The 22,943-nt window shown below is 37.0% G+C and overlaps 1 pseudogene; it reads left to right on the top strand.

The window, feature by feature from the left end:
- The window catches only part of LOC107944302 (pleiotropic drug resistance protein 3-like), a 29,901-nt pseudogene that overhangs the window by 1,161 nt on the left and 5,797 nt on the right, over positions 1 to 22,943 (top strand).

Raw genomic sequence — 22,943 nt, 5'->3', positions numbered from 1 at the left:
ATGTGTATGGTTTTATTTCACAGAGATGATGATGGTAGTCAGTAAAAGAGAGGCAGAGGCAGGAATTGTCCCCGATCCAGTAATTGATGCTTCTATGAAGGTGCATGCAGAAACAATATAAATTACTGTTTTCTCACATATCTTGCTAGTTGGTAGTTAGTAGTATTAACGAATTTATTAAAAACATAAATGATTTATATGGTTTGTGTTTCATCATCATAGGCAACATCTGTCAAAGGGCTAGAGGCAACACTTCAAACTGACTACATATTAAAAGTAATTATATTACTCCTGAATGCATATTTTGTATCACTCCTCCTTTATGCGAACATGTTTAACAATATTTCCTGCATTTCGATCAGATCCTTGGACTCGATATGTGCGCTGAAACATTTGTTGGTGATGCCTTAAGAAGAGGTATCTCTGGTGGCCAGAAGAAAAGATTGAGTACAGGTAGTGACTTTGGTGGTGTATGTAAATAGCAAAGTTTAGCAGGGAATTAATTAAAATAGATAAATATTAATCTTCCGGTCATTCTGAGCTTAGCTTGAATATATTTTTTTCTGAAATATGCAGGGGAAATCGTTGTAGGTCCCATAAAAACTTTGTTTCTGGATGAAATAACAAATGGACTTGACAGTTTGTAGGAACAATGGCAGCAGCAAAAATCAAACAAAGTTGCAAAACAGAATTTGCAAAACTGAACCAAGAAGTATTGAAGCAAAAGAAAACAAAGCAAAGCAAAAGCAGTGAACAAAATTGAATACTCAGCAAATTGTAACTGAACATTACCAATTTTCATTCAAAATTTGAATATATAAAAGAGTTACAAATTTTGATTCATTTGACAGTTACCTAATGACATAACTGCTCCCACTTAAACTAAACTAATACAAGCTTAAGTCAAATACAAAATAAGCTGACATATCAACTTTTACATCATCAATCCAATCACAAACTTAATCCAACTAACTTTGGAAACTAGTTAAAGTTGAACTAAACTAAATTACATCAAAACAAAACAGCAATGTCAGTTGCTTCATTTGGTCCAAAAACCATTCGTGCGCGCCAAGCAAAATGAGCTGAGCTCGATAGCTGCTGGTCTCGACAGTAGCATGCTTCTGGCTCCATGTTGCATTGCAGTCCAGCTTTCAACACTCCTCCTTGGACTGTATGCAACACATTCCAATTGCACTTCTCAAAGATTCAAATCGAGCAGCCCCTAAAGGCTTGGTCATTATGTCAGCCAATTGTGCCCCTGAGTTGCAATGCACAAGGCTGACTTCCTTTGCTTGTTCAGCCTCTCTAACAAAATGCAGTTTGATTTTAAAATGCTTAGTCTTACCATGGAACACAGGGTTCTTGGCTATCGCAACTGCAGACTGATTATCCACCCAAATTTCAGTTGCTTCATCTTGAGTTTCATTAAGGTCATGAAGCAGCTTCCTTAGCCAAATGGCCTGATTAACTGTTCCTGCTGCAGCAATGTACTCTGCTTCAGCTGTGGACTGAGCAACAGTTTGTTGCTTCTTTGAACTCCAGCAAAACATGCCCGATCCAAGTGTGAAGAAGTATCCAGAGGTACTCTTCATGTCATCGAGGGATCCTGCCCAATCACTATCAGAGTAACCTTCTAATTTCAGTTCCTTCCCACTTTCAAACATTACACCAAAGTTAGCTGTGCCTTTGATGTATCTAAAGACCCTTTTTGCAGCTTTCAAATGTGCCTCATTGCAACAATGCATGAATCTCGATAACAGGCTAACACCAAACATGATGTCTGGCCTGGTTGCTGTTAGATACAACAGACAACCAACTAGGCTTCGATAATGCCTCTCATTAACCCTTTGCTGATCACTATTGCTGGTTAATTTTTCACCCTGTGCCACTGGTGTACTTACTGCTTTACAATTTTGCATGCAAAATTTGCCAAGAATATTCAAGGCAAATGTTTGTTGGCTAATGAAGATGCCCCGATCAGACTGGTGAACTTCCATGCCAAGGAAGTAAGTCATGACCCCTAAATCTGTCATCTCAAACACTTGCTGCATTTGAATCTTGAACTCATCAATGAGCTCAACTTTGCTCCCTGTCACTAACAAGTCATCCACATACAAGGAGACAATCAGCAAGGTTTCAAATTCTGACCTCTTAACATACAGAGTAGGTTCACTAAGGCTCTTCACAAATCCAAGCTTGGTCAGATAAGCATCAACTCTGTCATACCAGGCCCTTGGTGCCTGTTTCAGGCCATAGAGGGCCTTTCTTAACTTGTACACTTTGTCTTCATGTCCAGCAACTTCAAAACTTTCAGGTTGCTCAATGAAGATCTCCTCCTTGAGAAAACCATTCAGGAATGCTGATTTGACATCCAATTGGTGAACTTTCCACTGCTTCTGAGCTGCTAAAGCAAACAGTAGCTTGATTGTGTCCAGTCTTACCACTGGAGCAAAAGTCTCCAAGAAGTCCACACCATACTACTGACTGTAACCCTTCACCACAAGCCTGGCCTTGTGCTTGTTCAGTGAGCCATCAGCATTGTACTTGGTCCGGTACACCCATTTAACCCCAATAACCTTATTATTTTCTGGTCTGCTCACAACTCCCATGTTTCATTTTTATTGATCATTTCCAGCTCAGCTTCCATAGCTTCCATCCAGCTTCTGTCCTTGGCAGCCTCTTCAAAGTCTGAGGGCTCAATCACAGCAACATTGCACCTCTGATAGACATCAGCCAAAGTTCTGGTGCCCCTCACTGGTGTGTCATCTACAGCATCTTCACTTGGTTCCTCTTCTGTAGGCTCAGCAACCAAGTCCAACTGATCCATTTCAAACATGTTAGCTTCAGCACTATTCCAATTCCACACCTTTTCTTCATTAAATTTTACATCCCTGCTGACTAAGACTTTCTTTTCTATAGGATCATAAACTCTATAGCCCTTCTTGTTGCTACTATAGCCAACAAAGATTCCTGGAGTGGCCCTGCTCTCGAGCTTGGTTCTCTATTCCACTGGAATTGTTAGTACAAAACTCCGGTAAGGAAAAAACTCGAACACACGATCGGAACTCGAAAAGAAAAAGAAGAAATAGGACAGGCTCCAAGGCGTGTATCAAGCCACTATCTTTAAGGTTATATTCGCCCCCACTTATCTTCAGTGTGCAAACGAGTTCCAAGCAAATTAACCTCGAGGATACAATGAAGCCAATGACTATTTGCGTTTTGCACTGACGAGAATAGTCCACTATGCACTGAGTAATGTATAACAAAAACTCAATTTCTACAAAGGATTTCTGCAGCAATACTTTATAGAATAATCTAATAATATTAGAAAATGAAGGAAGAGAAGAAATAATATTAGAATTTGTTGATATGATTTCCAAATGAAATCCCATTCCTATTTATAGGAATTTTCATGTCTCTTCATAGAGACATCTTTCAATAGGTGTCTTTATGAATAAATAAATAATAATAATTATTCATTTAATTTTGTAACTATTCAAATAATATTTTTTGAATAGTTATAATTCTTTTTAAAAAAAATCAAATGATATAACTTTTGACCAATGACCAAAAGTTTTATCTTTTGATTAATTACACCCATTCATTTATAGTTATTGGGATACTATAAATATTTGAAAATATTCCAACAATCTCCCCCCATTTTCAAAATATTTAGATTTTGATATTCTTGGAAATCAATTTGCATAAATAAAGGTGTCTTACGATTGAACCTTCACTTAGTGAAAACATGTTAAAGTTAATCGAAATTGTATGGTAGACTAAGCTTTGAACCTACTATTCCATTTGATTAACTGAACACATCTCACACAATGATTTCAACATCAGTCAATGCATAGTATCTAGGGACACTATTATAGTCATGTGTCTATGTCCTCTTTTCATGAGTGCTGTCAGAGCCAAGCCCTTAAGCTCCTAGAAGCGGCCACACTTCCACTCACATAGGTAGATCCCATCAAAAGTGTTCCCGTAATTATAACACTCTAACATATTTATGTTATGGGTCCATTAAGAGTACATTACTCATCCTTCCCTTATCTTTACGGGTACCTAGCACTTTAATCTTAGGATGGATTTATTTATAGTGCTAACAGTCACATACTAATGATGTACTTTGTCTCATTGAACTCAAGACTTGACGTTATACCAAGCGTTGAGTCGAGTTTCCATCATGGGTGACTCTAATTAATAGGCTTGAGTCCCATCCCTTTTGAGGTCCTTTTTACTGCATCTCTAGCAAGACTTTTTGTCAAAGGATCTGCCAAATTTTCACTTGACCTCACATAATTAATAGTGATCACTCCATCAGAGATTAATTGTCGGACATAACTATGTCTTAATCCAATGTGTCTAGACTTTCCATTATATACTTGGCTATATGCCTTTGCTAGAGTAGCCTCACTATCACAACGGATAGAAATAGGTGAAATTGGCTTAAGCCATAAAGGTACATCATAAAGCAAATTTCTTAACCATTCTGTTTCTTTAGATGCAGCGGCTAATGCAATAAATTCTGCTGCCATGGTGGAATCAGTAATACATGTTTGTTTCTTGGATCCTCAAGAAATGACCCCTCCACCAAGAATGAAGATCCACCCACTAGTAGATGCATGATCTTCCAAACTTGTAATCCAACTAGCATCCGAATACCCTTCTAAAACTGGAGGATATCCATTATAACACAATCCATAGTTAATAGTTTTCTTTAAGTACCTAAGTACTCCATTTAAAGCTTGCCAATGCAAACTACTTGGATTACTTGTGTATCTACTCAATTTTCCAATAGCATATGCAATATCTGGTCTTGTACAAGTCATTATGTACATAAGACAACCAATTAGACTTGCATATTTCAATTGATCAATTTTCTTACCAGCATTAGATACTAATTTTAATTGAGGATCCATGGGTGTAGATGCTGGTAAACAGTTGAAAAGATCAAACTTTTTAAGCACATTTTCAATGTAATGTGATTGTGATAAAGCTATAGTGCTTTCATCTCGGGTTATTTTAATCCCAAGAATAACATCTGCTACACCCATATCCTTCATAGCAAAGTTGTTTGACAAGAATTTCTTTGTGTTTTCTATTTGTTCCAAATCCGTGCCAAAAATGAGCATGTCATCTACATATAAGCAAATTATAACACCCTTTCCATTATCAAATTTACTATATATGCACTTATCGGATTTATTTATTTTATAGCCATTAGCTAAAACAACCTTGTCAAACTTTTGGTGCCATTGTTTTGGTGCTTGTTTAAGCCCATATAAAGATTTAACAAGCTTACATACCTTATGCTCTTGTCCTGGAACAACAAATCCTTCCGGTTGCTCCATGTACACTTCCTCTTCCAATTCACCATTTAAAAATGCAGTTTTAACATCCATTTGGTGAACAACCAAATTATATATAGAGGTAAGTGATATTAATAGTCTAATTGTAGCAATTCTTGCTACTGGAGCATAGGTATCAAAGTAATCAATACCTTGTCTTTATGTAAAACCTTTTGCTACCAACCTTGCTTTAAATTTATCAATGGTTCCATCGACCTTCATTTTCTTTTTGAAGATCCATTTACAACCTATTGGTTTGGAACCTGGTGGAAGATCAACTAAGATCCAAGTTTGATTTCCTATTATTGAATCCATTTCATCATTTATTGCTTCTTTCCAAAAAGCAGAGTCTTAAGATTTCACTGCTTCTTCAAATGTAATAGGATCAGATTCGGTATTATAACAATAAGGTATCTTATTGCATATACTTTCACCTTTTCCTTCTACAAGAAATATAATGAAATCTGGTCCAAAATCTTTGACCTTTTTAATCCTCTTACTTCTTCTTAATTCTTGACAAGATTCATCATTATTATCAATTTGTTTTAATGGAATCTCATTCTCATTTGAAGAATGAATCAATTGTTGTGGTTGTAATTGTCTTGATATAGAATTAAATCTATTTTCATCAAAAATAGCATCTCTTGATTCAATAACCGTATTAATTGAAATTGAATCATTTAGTTCAATTACTATGAACCTATATGCCTTGCTATTATGTGCATAACCTATAAATATGCATTCAATTCCTCTTTCACCTAACTTTTTACGTTTAGGTGTTGGAACTTTTACAATAGCTCTACAACCCCAAACCTTTAAATAATTAAGGTTTGGTTTCCTTTTCTTCCATTGTTCATAGGGGGTTATTTTAGTTTCCTTATTAGGAACTTTATTCAATATATGACAAGCTGTTAGAACAGCTTCTCCCCAAAAACCCTGTCCAAGACCTGAATATGATAACATTAAATTTACCATTTCAATCAAGACTCTATTTTTCCTTTCAGCTACACCATTTTGTTGTGGTGTGTAAGGGGCTGAAACTTGATGGACAATTCCAGTGAGTTCAAAATAACTTGGATTATAGTATTCTCCACCTCTATCCGATCTTAAGCACTTGATAAATGATTCACACTGAAGTTCAACTTCAGATTTATAAACTTTAAATTTATCAAGCGCTTCATCTTTTGAATGCAATAAATATACATAACAATATCTAGAACAATCATCAATAAAAGTAACAAATATTTCTTTCCACCTAATGTAGGAGTATTATGCAAGTCACATAAATCACTATGTATCAAATCAAGCAATTTTGTTTTCCTTTTAACCTTAGGGAAAGGATTTCTTTTAATTTTAGTCAACATACAGGTATTGCATTTTTCAATATTATTATTAAAAACAGGAATTAAATCTAATTTATACATGTCATTCAATTTTCTATAATTCAAATGACCTAATCTATAATGCCACAAACAAAATGATTCAACCATATAAGCAGAAATAGTATTTTTATTCTTATTAATAATATTAAGTTTGAACATGCTTTCATACATATACCCTTTTCCCACAAAAATTCCTCCCTTAGACAAAATAAACTTATCTGCCTCAAAAACAAGTTTGAAACCAAACTTATTCAACAGACTTCCAGACACTAAATTTTTCCTAACTTCTGGTACATAATATACATCATTTAAGGTTAAAACCTTTCCAGAAGTGAATTGTAGTTCAACAGACCCTTTGCCTTTAATTGTTGCGGTGGAAGAATTTCCCATGTACAAGACATTGTCATTTTCACATTGTGTGAACTTTGTGAACATGCTTTTGTCTTTGCACACATGTTTGGTTGCTCCGGTATCAATTCACCATGTATTATCATCTTGTGCCATATTAATTTCAGATATCATTGCAACGAACTTTTCGTTATTATCAGCCTTAGAAGATGATTTCTTCTTTAAAAATCGACATTCATTCTTGAAATGTCCCGGCTTTCCACAATGATAGCATGAGCCCTTTTGTTTCTTTTTGAACTTAGGTGCTCTATCAGTCTGATTGAACTTTCTCTTGAATGGTTTAATAGTCTGTACTTCCTCCGTAACATGCACTTTGGCATTTTCAGAATTTAGGTTCTGATCTTGTTTTCGATACTCTTCTTCAATACGAAGATGATTTGCCAAAGCCTCAAGAGATATTTCCTCTTTCTTATGTTTTAGACTTCTTTTAAAGTCTTTCCAAGATGGAGGAAGTTTGTCTATTATGGAAGATACCACAATCATTTCATCCATTTTCATATCATATTACTTAAATTGATTCAGCATCTTTTCAATATCACGAAATTGTTCCATAACAGAATGACCATCAACCATTTGATAATTATTGAAACGACTGACAAGAAATTTCTTACTTGTAACATCTTCGGTCATGTATCTTGCCTCCAATTTGTCCCATAATTCTTTAGCGGTGACGTCGTTTTGGTAGGTGTCGAACAAACCATCAGATAAACTATTCAATATGTGGCCCATGCACATGTAATCAGCATTGTCCCATTTTTGTCTTTCTCGGGTTGCAGCAACAGATTCATTTTCATTCTCTTCAGGTCTTGGAGTATCCAAAACATAAGCAATCTTCAAAGTTGATAACAAAAAGTGCATTTTTTCTGCCATCGTCAAAAATTGCCACCATCAAAACGATCAAGTTTAACAAAGTTGGAAGCCAACTCCCTTAGTGTTCCACTTTCATGTGTTGTGGTAGTCATCATGAAATATAACCTTAAAATTGTTAGTACAAAACTCCGGTAAGGAAAAAACTCGAACACACGATCGGAACTCGAAAGGAAAAAGAAGAAATAGGACAGGCTCCAAGGCGTGTATCAAGCCACTATCTTTAAGGTTATATTCGCCCCCACTTATCTTCAGTGTGCAAACGAGTTCCAAGCAAATTAACCTCGAGGATACAATGAAGCCAATGACTATTTGCGTTTTGCACTGACGAGAATAGTCCACTATGCACTGAGTAATGTATAACAAAAACTCAATTTCTACAAAGGATTTCTGCAGCAATACTTTATAGAATAATCTAATAATATTAGAAAATGAAGGAAGAGAAGAAATAATATTAGAATTTGTTGATATGATTTCCAAATGAAATCCCATTCCTATTTATAGGAATTTTCATGTCTCTTCATAGAGACATCTTTCAATAGGTGTCTTTATGAATAAATAAATAATAATAATTATTCATTTAATTTTGTAACTATTCAAATAATATTTTTTGAATAGTTATAATTCTTTTTTAAAAAATCAAATGATATAACTTTTGACCAATGACCAAAAGTTTTATCTTTTGATTAATTACACCCATTCATTTATAGTTATTGGGATACTATAAATATTTGAAAATATTCCAACAGGAACAAGAGCATAACACACACAACCAAACACTTTCAAGTGTGTTACTACAGGTTTAACTCTATGCCAAGCCTCATAAGGAGTCTTATCCTTGACTGCTCTAGTTGGCAGTCTATTGAGCAGATACACTGAGGTGTTAACTGCCTCAGCCAAAAACTGACTTGGAAGCTTGCCTTGAAACAAGAGGCACCTAGCCATGTTCAGCACAGTCCTATTCTTCCTCTCACAGACTCCATTCTGTTGAGGAGTATAGACTGTTGTGAGCTGATGATGAATCCCATCACTGTCACAAAGCTTTTGAAATCTCTCAGACACATATTCAGAGCCATTATCAGTCCTCAAAGCTCTAATTTTGCAACCTGACTGATTTTCAGCATAAGCCTTGAATTTACAGAAGGCTTCAAACACTTCTGACTTTTGCCTCAAGAAGTAGACCCAGCACAACTTGTTAAATCATCTATAAACAGGGCAAAGTACCTGTTCTCACTGATTGAAGGTGTTCTCATAGGACCACAAACATCAGAGTGCACCAATTCGAGCTTATTTTGAGCTCTCCAAGCACTGTCGCAGGAAAAGGCAGTCTAGCCTGCTTACCAAGCTGACAAACCTCACAAACATTCCCACTAACCTCAACTTTTGAAATGTAATCAACCAAATTCAGCCTATGTAGCAGATCAAGCGATCTGAAATTGGCATGGCCTAGTCTCCTATGCCACAAGTCAGTGCTGTCAGCAAGGCTGGTGTATGCCTTTCTTTCTACTTGGCTAACATCCAGCATGAAGCATCTATCGGTCATGGAGACTGAGATTAACTCCAGACCATTCATGTCTTGAACAGTACAGCAACCATCCTTAAAAACCAATGTATAGCCCTTTTCAACTAATTGGCCTACACTAAGCAAATTCTGGTCTAAGTCAGGTACAAAAAGCACATCTGAGATCAGCTTGTTACCTGAACCAGTGCTAACCAACACACTGCCCTTGCCCTTAGCCTCAATCAGCTTGCCATCTCCAATTCTGATCCTAGAGTGGAAGCTTCTGTCTAAGCCCTTGAACAACTTCTCATCTGCTGCCATATGGTGTGAGCAGCCACTGTCTAGTAGCCAATCATTGCTGGTTTTTGTTGTGCCAACAAAACAGGTTGCTGTAAACACATGCTCCTCCTGAGCTTGCATGTCCTCAGCTGGTCTAGCTTGTTGTAGAGCAGCCTCCCTTGGTTTTCCCTTGCACACCTTCTCTACATGACCAAACTGCTTGCACTTTCTGCACTGGATATCTGGCCTAAACCAGCAATATTTTTCTGAATGTGTTGTCTTCTTGCAGTGAACACATGGTGGAAACACCCTTTTTACTTCATCTCTTCCTGACTTGGCCTTTCTATTGTGCCAAGGCTTCTTGCCTTTTGCACTCATACTTGACCCTTCACTGGCTTTAGCCTGGAAAGCAGCTTCAGAATTCTCCTCCTGCCTATTTGCCCTCCTTTGCTCAAGTGCATACAGGGAGTTTATCAGCTCAGACAATGAAATGGCTGATAAGTCCCTCAAGTCCTCAAGTGAAGAGATTTTAGACTCAAATTTCTCAGGGAGAGTTGTAATGACCTTTTCAACAACTCTGCTCTCTGTGAAGTCCACTCTCAGGAGCCTAATGCTGTTGACAATGGCCATTATCCTGTCTGAGTACTGCTTGATGGTCTCAGACTCCTTCATCCTCAAATTTTCAAAATCTCTCCTGAGGTTGATCACTTGCTGTTGCCTTGTCTTTTCAGTCCCCATAAACTCCTCCTTCAGCTTCTCCCAGGCCTGTTTTGGTGAGTCACAGGCCATGATGCGAGTGAATATCACATCAGAGACTCCATTTTGCAAGCAGGCCATACCCTTATGCTTCTTGGCTCGCTCCTCAGCATGCTGCCTCATCTGTGCAATGGTGGGATTGGCTCTCAATGGAGGTGGTTCAGCATCATTCTCAATCACACTCCAAAGATCGTGTGCCTGAAGATAAGTCTTCATTTTAACTATCCAAATGTGATAGTTTTCTTCAGTGAACACTGGTGGAGGTGGTGGTGTGAAACTCATCTTGCTAGACTGAGTTTAAGTGCTTCGATCCTTTTTAGTTTTAAGCTTTGCTGTAGATTTTAAATTGAAATCAACAGAATGCAAGCAAAGGCCCCTCAAAGACTCGAGCTCATGATACCATTTGTAGGAACAATGGCAGCAGCAAAAATCAAACAAAGTTGCAAAACAGAATTTGCAAAACTGAAGCAAGAAGTATCGAAGCAAAAGAAAACAAAGCAAAGCAAAAGCAGTGAACAAAATTGAATACTCAGCAAATTGTAACTGAACATTACCAATTTTCATTCAAAATTTGAATATATAAAAGAGTTACAAATTTTGATTCATTTGACAGTTACCTAATGACATAACTGCTCCCACTTAAACTAAACTAATACAAGCTTAAGTCAAATACAAAATAAGCTGACATATCAGCTTTTACATCATCAATCCAATCACAAACTTAATCCAACTAACTTTGGAAACTAGTTAAAGTTGAACTAAACTAAATTACATCAAAACAAAACAGCAATGTCAGTTGCTTCATTTGGTCCAAAAACCATTCGTGCGCGCCAAGCAAAATGAGCTGAGCTCGATAGCTGCTGGTCTCGATAGTAGCATGCTTCTGGCTCCATGTTGCATTGCAGTCCAGCTTTCAACACAGTTCCACTGCCTTTCAGATTGTTGCTTGTCTTCAGCAGCTTGTACACATGATGGATGCTACTCTGTTAGTTTCACTGCTACAGCCCGCACCAGAAACTTTTGATCTCTTCGATGATATTATCTTGATGGCAAAAGGGAAAATTTTGTATCACGGACCACGCGATCACATTCTAGACTTTTTCAAGAACTGTGGGTTTAGATGTCCTCCACGGAAAGCGGTTGTGGACTTCCTTCAGGAGGAAAGTGAAATCCAGTTTTTGATAATTCTTTTCCCTTTCCTACTGTGCAGTGTAGTATCTTGCTTCTACACTTTGAAAGTATTTTGGTTTGTATTGTGCAGGTTGTAAGCAAGCAAGATCAAGCACAATACTGGTATAACACTAAGCTTCCCTACTCATACTTTTCAGTTGATGTGTTCTCCAGGAAATTTAAGGCATCATCCTTGGGGAAGAAGATAGATGAGGATCTCTTAGAACCGTACGACAAATCCCAATGCCATAAAGATGCCCTTTCCTTTACTAAGTATTCTGTTTCTAAATAGGAAATCTTTAGAGCTTGCATGTCAAGGGAGCTTCTTCTTTTCAGAAGGAACTCAATTTTTTATGTATTCAAAATAACTCAGGTGAGGACTTTCTTTAATTCACTCCTTTCCATTTCATCAATCAAGTTACGTGCCCAAAAAGTTTCAAGCTTCAAGAACATATTGATAGAACTGAAAATTTGGGGTCAAATTTTCAAGATGAAGTTTGTAACAAGCAACCTTAGTCGTAAAGCGTATGAACTTTGAAACATTAAAATTATCTTCTTTTGGCAGCTTGTAATCGTAGCATGCGTCACAATGACAGTATTTTATAAGACACGGATGGATATCGATATTGTTCATGCAAATTACTACCTGGCTGCGCTGTTTTACACGCTCATGATACTTGTGGTGGATGAGCTTCCGGAGGTGTACATGACAATTTCAAGACTTCAAGGTTTCTATAAGCAGAAAATGTTATGCTTTTACCCAGCTTGGGCTTATGCAATTCCAGCAGTCATTGTAAAGCTTCCCATGCCTTTTTTGCAATCCCTAATTTGGATATCTATCACTTATTCCGTGATGGGATACACTCCTGAGGTTTCAAGGTGAGTTCATGTTCTAAAAGATAAATTTTAAAATAAACTGTTTTAGCCAAGGAAGTTCTACTCTTCTTATGCAACCCAACTCCATAAGAGGGAATATAAATGTTGGTGAGACTGAATGTTGATCATTTGCGCTGTTTTCAGGTTTTTCCGCCAGTTTGTGACATTTGTTGTTGTGCAATTAGCAGGAATATCCTTGTTCCGATTCGTGGCCTCCGTCTTTCAGAATTTTCATTTTGCTGTGGCAGCTTCTGGCCTCATTATCTTTTTACACTATTTATTCTGTGGCTTTGTAATCCCACGGCGTAGAGTTCTTCCTACCTCTTATTGATTAGTCTATTTAAATGATCCCTGTAAAAGAATGCATACTTATTAGTATTTTTTCATTTGTTACAGCATCCTGGCCAGGTTGGATGAAGTGGCTTTTTTGGGTTTCTCCTATGTCATATGCAGAGATAGCACTTTCTGGAAAAGAACTACTTGCACCACGATGGCAACAGGTGAGTTTCATTGGTTTAAATGGGTTTTATTATTCAGGGAGTTAAACAGCCTTCTTGAAAAGAATGAGGAATTCTCACAGATTTCTTGCTAGTAATATATTTGACAAGCGTTAAGCATATCAGATTGAACGAGTCCAATGAATTATGTTAGAGATCAGCTTCTTTCCTCCCAAAGAAGATGCTGCTGGAAAGTCTCCACGAGTGTAATTAATATAATGGACTGAGTTGTAAGGAACATGCTATTTCCATTGTTGATCATTTAAAGCAGTCACCTGCAAGATCACAAAGATATGTTAACAAGGAAAATGGTTGTTTGACTGACATGATGCTTAATGAAAGCTCAAAGCAATGCAGAAAGTGTACTCTGTTTTCCATTGATTATTTATTTTGCAGATGCTGACCTTGCGCACTACAATAGGACAAGCAACATTAGAGAGTCGTGGACTAAACTTCGATCAAGCTTCTTTCTGGATAGCAATAGCTACCTTGTTTGGTTTTACTATGGTTCAAAACATAGGGTTCACCTTAGCCTTAGGTTTCTTGAAGGGTAAGTTTGTCTTTTTGGTCCTTTCTTCTCATTTTCTAGTGTTTAACTCATGAAGATGAGAAATACTGGGTTTTTTTATCATTGACACTTGAAACATATGAAGCTCCTGGATGGTCTCGTGTTATTATTTCACGTGAAAAGCTTTCCAAGAGACAGAAGGAAGATTCCACTGGAGGTGAAGATATGGAGAATGGATCAAGCCATATAAATTCCAATGGTAAGAAACCAGCTAGTAATGACTTCCTAGTTTTTCATCATATAATTGTTTTTTCGATCTCATTCTCATCATACTTATGGTTGATTTGTCTACATCACAGGCAGGATGGTATTACCTTTCGAACCACTGACATTAACTTTTCAGGATGTGCAATACTATATCGACACTCCTTTGGTAATGAAAAAAACATTATTCTTTCGCAAAAAATCACTTTTCATGAACCATAGAATCTTGATGCATTTTTTCTTCTTGGCTCTAGGAAATGAGAAAAAAAGGATACACTGAGAGAAAGTTGTAACTCATTTCAAATGTTACCGGAGCATTAAGGCCTGGTATTCTAACAGCATTGATGGGTACTAGCGGAGCAGGAAAAACCACTCTTCTTGATGTCCTTGCAGGTAGAAAAACTATAGGCTGCATACAATGAGAAATTAAAGTTGGTGGATACCGTAAGGTTCAAGAAACATTTGCTAGGATATCTGGTTATTGTGAACAAAATGACATTCATTCTCCACAAATCACTGTAGAAGAATCTTTAATTTTTTCGGCTTCATTGCGCCTGCCTTCTCATATTGACTCAAAAACTAAAGCTGTAAGAGTCTCAAATATAAGAGCTGATGTTTTCACAGAAACCAAAATTTGAGCTAAGTTGTGATGAAGTTGCTTTTGATGGTTTTGTAGGAATTTGTTAAAGAAGTTCTTGAAATTGTGGAGCTCAACGATGTCAAGGATGCCTTAGTTGGGATACCTGGTCTTTCTGGTTTATCAACAGCTCAAAGGAAGCGGCTTACAATAGCGGTAGAGCTTGCTGCTAATCCCTCTGTAATTTTCATGGATGAACTTACAACTAGCTTGGATGCAAGAGCTGCAGCCATTGTCATGCGTGCAGTGAAGAATGTAGCTGATACAGGTCGAACAATTATTTGCACAATCCACCAACTAAGCATTGATATATTTGAAACATTTGATGAGGTAAAACCGATTATGTTAATGTCTAATTATATATAGATATAATTGATATTTTGAAGATATCTATCATGATGTATGGAACTTTTTCTTTATATATAGCATTCATTTTTCTTTCATATATATATATATATTGCTTTCATCGCAGTTGATTCTTTTGAAAACTGGTGGGAGTTTAATCTACTTTGGCCCATTAGGTGAACATTCTTGTAAAGTTATACAGTATTTGGAGGTTAGTTCAAGTGTTTAACCACCCCATATTCTTTCCATTTTCTGAAAAATCCATTCATTACTTCTACCAGATACTCTTGATCGACCCTGACCTTACACTCTCTGAAATCTTACTGACAGGGTATCCCCGGGATGCCCAAGATTAAAGACAATATCAATCCAGCAACATGGATGCTAGAGGTAACCTCCCCGTTTGTGGAGACTGAACTTGGGGCTGATTTTTCGAAAATTTACAAGAAATCTACTTTATATGAGTGAGTTCAATTACTTAGTAGTAGTTTTGATTTTCTTAAAGTTGAGTGATTCATTAGTGACCTCAAATGGAATACTCTTGTCTTCATCACCAATCAAAACCTTATAAAGATATAAACCTCTTGTTTCTTCTTGGAAAGCATATGGTGAGGACTATGTCAGATTGTTTTAAACCACCTCTGATGTTGTGTAGGAATTATACTTGAAGCATCAACTACTTTCATAGGTAAGAAAGAGAGTGGTTAACTGGACAGAATCCACTATATTATATTCTATTGTATATAATTCCAGTATAAGGGAGTGCTTGAGGATCACTGAGGCATCATAGGAGTTATTGAGAAAAGTAGGATTTCAAAGAGTAGCTCTTTCCTTGTTATGATGATATCTTATCTTCCGAAAGGAGCTACTTAAAGTGGCAACTAGCAAGTACCTTCTGGCTCCTGGTATTTGTTTAACTCTATAGTCTATACTTGCATCTTAGGAGGAGGATGCCTTAAGTGTCTATAGGGCTGACGAATGGCGTTTGGTCAATTTTCCGAGATCGTTGAATAAGGATGCAGATTTGCTTGCTAAATATGAGGCAAAATCGGTTTAGCTATAGGTATTTGCAGTATGTTGTGTGTTGCTGTCTTGTATCTGGTCTTGTGGACTATTGGGAATTATCCATATTTATGGAAAATCAAAGATATGGGTATCAAATAATGGAAAGTCAAAGATATGGGTATCGAGATATTGGCATAATAAAATCTGAGATATTTGCAATATATGGTCCCTAAATTGTAAAGTGACTTTGCAAGTTGATCCCTGAACCTCAACTATAAATAGGCATAACCATCTCTCATTCTGTATCTCAAACTTGCCATTCTCTACTTAAGGCATTGTTTTCTCTCTCTCTCTTTGTAAATTCTCACTTGTATTTTGGAGAGAAATATATTTGGTAGTGCTCGAGGACGTAGGCAAAATTTGCTGAACCTCGTTAAATTCTTGTGTTCTTTATTGTATTATTCTGCATGAATTGTGTGTGTAATTGTAGTGATTTGTTGTGCTATTAAATTACGATTGAGGGATATTCTGGCTAGGAAAGACCTAGTACTTAAGCGATCCTTGCGATCCACCTCTCTTTCCTGGGAATTGAACTTAGTGTGATTTTTTAGTACAATAATTTTACTCTTTTACACGCTTCCGCACAACAATTGGTATCAGAGCTAGATTCGTACTTGGGGAATACGATTGTTCACGGCACTGTTCACGTACTGTAGTTGGGATTGAGGAGAAAAAAATGGAAAAGTCATCGTCAAAGACTACTATGACCAATGCGAAATTTGAAGTAGAGAAATTTGATGGTACCAATAATTTTGGTATGTGGCAATGTGAGATCCTGGATGTCGTATGTCAGCAAGAGCTGGATATAGCCCTTGAAGAAAAACCTGACAAGATGGATGACAAGGAGTGGGCCAAGATCAATAGACAGGCATGTGGAACAATTCGCCTATGTTTGGCCAAAGAGCAAAAGTACTCTGTTATGAGGGAGACATCGGCGAAGAAGTTGTGGGATACACTGGAAGAAAAGTTTCTAACAAAAAGTCTTGAAAATAGGCTTTATATGAAAAAGAAACTTTATCGATTCACGTATGCACCCGGTATGTCGATGAATGACCATGTGAACTCATTCAATAAAATTTTAGCAGACTTGCTAAATTTGGATGAGAAATTTGAAGATGAAGACAAGGCATTACTGTTGTTGAATTCTCTTCCTGATGAATATGATCATCTTACCACCACATTGCTTCATGGGAAGGATACAATCACATTTGATGCAGTCTCTAGTGCGTTGTATAGATCTGAGACTCGAAAGAAAGATAAAAAAGATCACAGAGATACAACTACAGAAGTCTTAACAGTAAGAAGTCGTTCGCGCAGCAGCAAATCTGGTAGAAGGGGAAAGTCCAAAGGGAGACCCGCCAAAGATGAATGTGCCTTTTGCCGTGAAAAAGGGCATTGGAAAAAGAATTGTCCTAAGCTACAAAAGGGCAAGGCTATTTCTAATGCATGTGTAGCGGAGCATGATGAGGAGTCAGACTTTAGCTTGGTTGGCATGGCAATGGCATGTCAAACGGATGAGTGGATTTTGGATTCAGGATGTACTTACCATATGTGTCCTAATAAGGACTGGTTTTCTAGTCTTAAAGAGCTAGAAGGTGGAATTGTTCTTATGGGAAATGATAGTGCTTGTAAGACAATGGGAGTGGGTACAGTCCAATTGAAGAATCACGACGGCTCAATCCAAGTCTTGACAGATGTTCGCTACGTACCTAGCCTGAAGAAAAATCTCATCTCATTAGGTGCCCTAGAATCTAAAGGGCTCACAATCACTTTGAGAGATGGATTACTAAAAGTAGTAGCTGGGCAACTGACGGTGATGAAAGGCACAATAAGAAATAACTTGTATTTTTTAAATGGAAGTACAGTTATTGGATCAACATCAACAGTTTCTACAAAAGATGTAGATTCAGAGGCTACCAGATTATGGCATATGCGATTGGGACATGCTGGTGAAAAAGCTTTGCAGACATTGGTGAAGCAAGGCTTATTGAAAGGTGCAAATTCTTGCAAAATGGAATTCTGTGAACATTGTGTTCTGGGCAAGCAGAAGAGGGTAAAATTTGGTCCAGCAATTCACAATACGAAAGGAATTCTGGACTACGTTCACAGTGATGTGTGGGGACCTACCAAAGTAGCTTCTTTGGGAGGTATGCACTATTTTGTTACTTTTGTTGATGATTATTCAAGAAAAGTATGGGTGTATCTAATGAAAAGAAAAAGTGAAGTTTTGGATGCATTTTTGAAATAGAAGAAGATGGTGGAGACTCAGACTGGTCGAAAGGTCAAACGACTTCGATCAGATAATGGTACTGAGTACAAAAATGATCCATTTCTACAAGTATGCCAAGATGAGGGCATTGTACGACACTTCACTGTTCGGGATACACCACAACAGAATGGGGTGGCAGAACGTATGAATCGGACTATACTGGAGAAAGTTCGATGTATGTTGTCCAATGCTGGATTGGGAAAAGAATTTTGGGCTGAGGCAGTTACATATGCATGCCATCTAATTAATCAGTTGCCATCAGCTGCAATAAATGGAAAAACTCCTATGGAGATGTGGACTGGTAAATCTGCTACTGATTATGATTCTTTGCATGTATTTGGTTCCACTGCATATTATCATGTAAAAGAATCTAAGTTAGACCCAAGAGCAAAGAAAGCATTATTCTTGGGTATAACTGATGGAGTAAAAGGATATCATCTCTGGTGTCCTGATACAAGGAAGATTGTTTTCAGTAGAGATATGACTTTTGATGAATCAACCATGTTGAAGTACAAGGATTCACAAAAGGATGACAAAACCAGTAGTACTTTGCAGCAGGTGGAGCTTGAAAAGGTTAACGATGATCCAGCTAATATTGAAGGGACAAATGATGAAGAGGTTCCTACCCAAGAATCTCTACAGCAACAAGATTCAATTGCATATAGAAGGCCAAGAAGAGAGATTCGTAAGCCTGTTCGCTTTGATGATATAGTGGCCTATGCACTTCCAATTACAGATGATGATGTTCCTTCTACTTACACAGAAGTAATAAGTAACCCTGATGGTGTAAAGTGGAAGCAAACAATGAATGAAGAAATGCAGTCTCTTCATAAAAATAAGACCTGGGAGTTGGTGACACTACCCAAGGGAAAGAAGGCAATTGGATGCAAATGGGTATATGCAAAGAAGGAAGGATTTCCTGATAAAAATGAAATTCGATACAAGGCTAGATTAGTAGCAAAGGGTTACGCTCAGAAAGAAGGAATAGACTACAATGAAGTGTTTTCTCCAGTTGTGAAGCATTCGTCTATTCGGATTTTGCTAGCCTTGGTTGCGCAATATGATCTTGAACTAGTTCAGCTTGATGTGAAGACCGCGTTTTTACACGGTGATTTGGAAGAGGAAATCTATATGACTCAGCCAGATGGATTCAAGGTTGCTGGAAAAGAAAATTGGGTTTGCAAACTGACAAAGTCGCTTTATGGATTGAAGCAATCTCCGAGGCAGTGGTACAAGCGATTTGATCAGTTCATGAAAGGGCAAAGGTACACAAGAAGTAAATTTGATCATTGCGTGTATTTTCAGAAGCTACAAGAAGGAACTTTCATATACTTGCTCTTATATGTTGATGATATGCTAATAGCATCTAAGAGCAAAGTTGAGATTGAAAGATTGAAGACTCAAGTCAATCTCGAGTTTGAGATGAAAGATCTAGGAGAAGCTAAAAAGATTCTCGGCATGGAAATATGGAGAGATAGAGCTCATGATAGAGTTAGCTTGCCTCAGAAGCAGTATTTGAAAAAGGTACTACAGCAGTTTGGCATGAACGAGCAGACAAAACCTGTGAGTACCCCGTTGGCTTCTCATTTCAAGCTTTCTGCACAACTATCTCCTTCGACGAATACAGAACGAGAATACATGTTGCAAGTTCCGTATTCTAATGCAGTAGGTAGCTTGATGTATGCAATGGTGTGTACAAGACCCGACATTTCACAGGCAGTTAGTATAGTGAGCAGGTATATGCATAATCCTAGAAAAGGACATTGGCAAGCTGTGAAATGGATTCTACGGTATATTCATAAGACCATGGATATTGGATTACTGTTCAAGCAGGATACTACACTTGGTAAAGGTGTTGTTGGGTACGTTGATTCTGATTATGTCGGTGATTTGGACAAACGAAGATCAACCACTGGTTATGTGTTTACTCTTGCTGGAGGACCAATAAGTTGGAAGTCTACACTGCAGTCTACAGTTGCGTTGTCAACCACAGAAGCTGAATACATGGCTGTAACAGATGCTGTAAAGGAAGCTATTTGGTTACAAGGTATGGTTAAAACCTTGGGATTGGTCCAGGAGCATATTAATGTGTATTGTGATAGTCAAAGTGCTATTCATTTAGCAAAGAATCAAGTCTATCATGCACGTACAAAGCATATCGATGTACGTTTCCACTTTGTGCGGGAAATTATTGATGAGGGGAAAATTCACCTTCAGAAGATTAAGACTACAGATAATCCCGCAGATATGATGACCAAGGTGGTAACAACAATCAAGTTCGAACATTGTTTGAACTTGATCAATATTCTGCATGTTTAACAGTTGAAGAAGGCACTATCAAGTGTTGTTGACAAAGGCAGAGAGAATTGTGTGAAGATAAGATTACTCGAATCAAATCTTCAAGGTGGAGATTATTGGGAATTATCCATATTTATGGAAAATCAAAGATATGGGTATCAAATATTGGAAAGTCAAAGATATGGGTATCAAATATTGAAAAGTCAAAGATATGGGTATTGAGATATTGGCATAATAAAATATGAGATATTTGCAATATATGGTCCCTAAATTGTAAAGTGACTTTGCAAGTTGATCCCTGAACCTCAACTATAAATAGGCATAACCATCTCTCATTCTGTATCTTAAACTTGTCATTCTCTACTTAAGGTATTGTTTTCTCTCTCTCTCTTTGTAAATTCTCACTTGTATTTTGGAGTGAAATATATTTGGTAGTGCCCGAGGACGTAGGCAAAATTTGCTGAACCTCGTTAAATTCTTGTGTTCTTTATTGTATTATTCTGCATGAATTGTGTGTGTGATTGTAGTGATTTATTGTGCTATTAAATTATGATTGAGGAATATTCTGGCTAGGAAAGACCTGGTACTTAAGCGATCCTTGCGATCCACCTCTCTTTCCTGGGAATTGAACTTAGTGTGATTTTTTAGTACAATAATTTTACTCTTTTATACGCTTCCGTACAACATGGACTAAGATGAGCGGGTAGTGGATGTTGCCAGTTGGATTTGTTGTGTTGATACTGCAAGTGTTTTTGCCATCCCTGATTAGCAGCAATAAAATTTAATTTTCAAAAAAATAATTATCATTACAAACTGGCTGGTTCACTTACTATTTCTTTTTCTTCTTTTTTTTTCTCTCTTTTTGCTGGTAGGAACAACAAAGAGCTTGTAAGGCAGTTGAGTGACCCACCCCCTGGTTCAAGAGATCTTCATTTTGAAACCAAATTTTCACAAAGTTGTTGGGGCCAGTTTAATTCTTGCCTATGGAAACTACATTTGGCCTATTGGAGAAGTCCTTCATATAACTTGACACGTCTCTTGCAGACTGTTATACTATCTTTAGCTTTGGGCTTAGTATTTTGGAACCAAGGACAAAAAATGTAAGAATGGAGGAAAACTGGCATAGGAATCATCATTTTATAAGAAGTCATATATATAATAATTACTTTTCCTTTGCAGTAACGTTGATGATAATTAACTTTACTATCTTATTATTTAAAATCCCAGAAATAACCAGCAAAATGTGTTCAATGTTTTCGGTTCAATGTATGCTGCTCTGCTGTTTCTGGGTATGAACAGCAGCTCATCTGTCCAACCATTTGTTGCCACAGAGAGGGTTGTTATGTATCGAGAAAGATTTGCAGGAATGTACTCTTCTTGGGCTTATGCATTAGCACAGGTACATTCTTTTTCACATGATAAGTTAACATCAACTTTTCATTCTTTTCGTTGCGGTTGAGTTGCTAGTTTTCTGAAATCTCGGTAAACCTTATAGTAAATAAGGAGCGCTTAAATATTTTGCAGGTGACAATTGAGGTACCCTATCTATTTATCCAAGCTCTTGTGTTTGAGGCTATCACATATCCTATGATTGGCTATTATGGATCACCGTATAAGCTCTTGTGTTTGTGTCATTGACACCAGAAGTCACAATAGCTGGAGCTTTATCATCTGCCTTCTATCCGCTGCTTAATCTTTTCTCTGGCTTTTTGATTCCTCAACCGGTAAGCTAGTACTAAGTGATAACGTCAAAATCTAATTCTAACAACTATTACCATGAGATAGTGTTAGTACAAAACTCCGGTAAGGAAAAAACTCGAACACACGATCGGAACTCGAAAAGAAAAAGAAGAAATAGGACAGGCTCCAAGGCATGTATCAAGCCACTATCTTTAAGGTTATATTCGCCCCCACTTATCTTCAGTGTGCAAACGAGTTCCAAGCAAATTAACCTCGAGGATACAATGAAGCCAATGACTATTTGCGTTTTGCACTGACGAGAATAGTCCACTATGCACTGAGTAATGTATAACAAAAACTCAATTTCTACAAAGGATTTCTGCAGCAATACTTTATAGAATAATCTAATAATATTAAAAAATGAAGGAAGAGAAGAAATAATATTAGAATTTGTTGATATGATTTCCAAATGAAATCCCATTCCTATTTATAGGAATTTTCATGTCTCTTCATAGAGACATCTTTCAATAGGTGTCTTTATGAATAAATAAATAATAATAATTATTCATTTAATTTTGTAACTATTCAAATAATATTTTTGAATAGTTATAATTCTTTTTAAAAAATCAAATGATATAACTTTTGACCAATGACCAAAAGTTTTATCTTTTGATTAATTACACCCATTCATTTATAGTTATTGGGATACTATAAATATTTGAAAATATTCCAACAATCTCCCCCCATTTTCAAAATATTTAGATTTTGATATTCTTGGAAATCAATT

Source organism: Gossypium hirsutum, chromosome A13, assembly GCF_007990345.1.
Source record: "Gossypium hirsutum isolate 1008001.06 chromosome A13, Gossypium_hirsutum_v2.1, whole genome shotgun sequence".
Taxonomy (NCBI): Eukaryota; Viridiplantae; Streptophyta; class Magnoliopsida; order Malvales; family Malvaceae; genus Gossypium; species Gossypium hirsutum.
The sequence above is the reverse complement of the archived record's forward strand: the minus strand, read 5'-3'. Positions and strand labels throughout refer to the sequence as shown.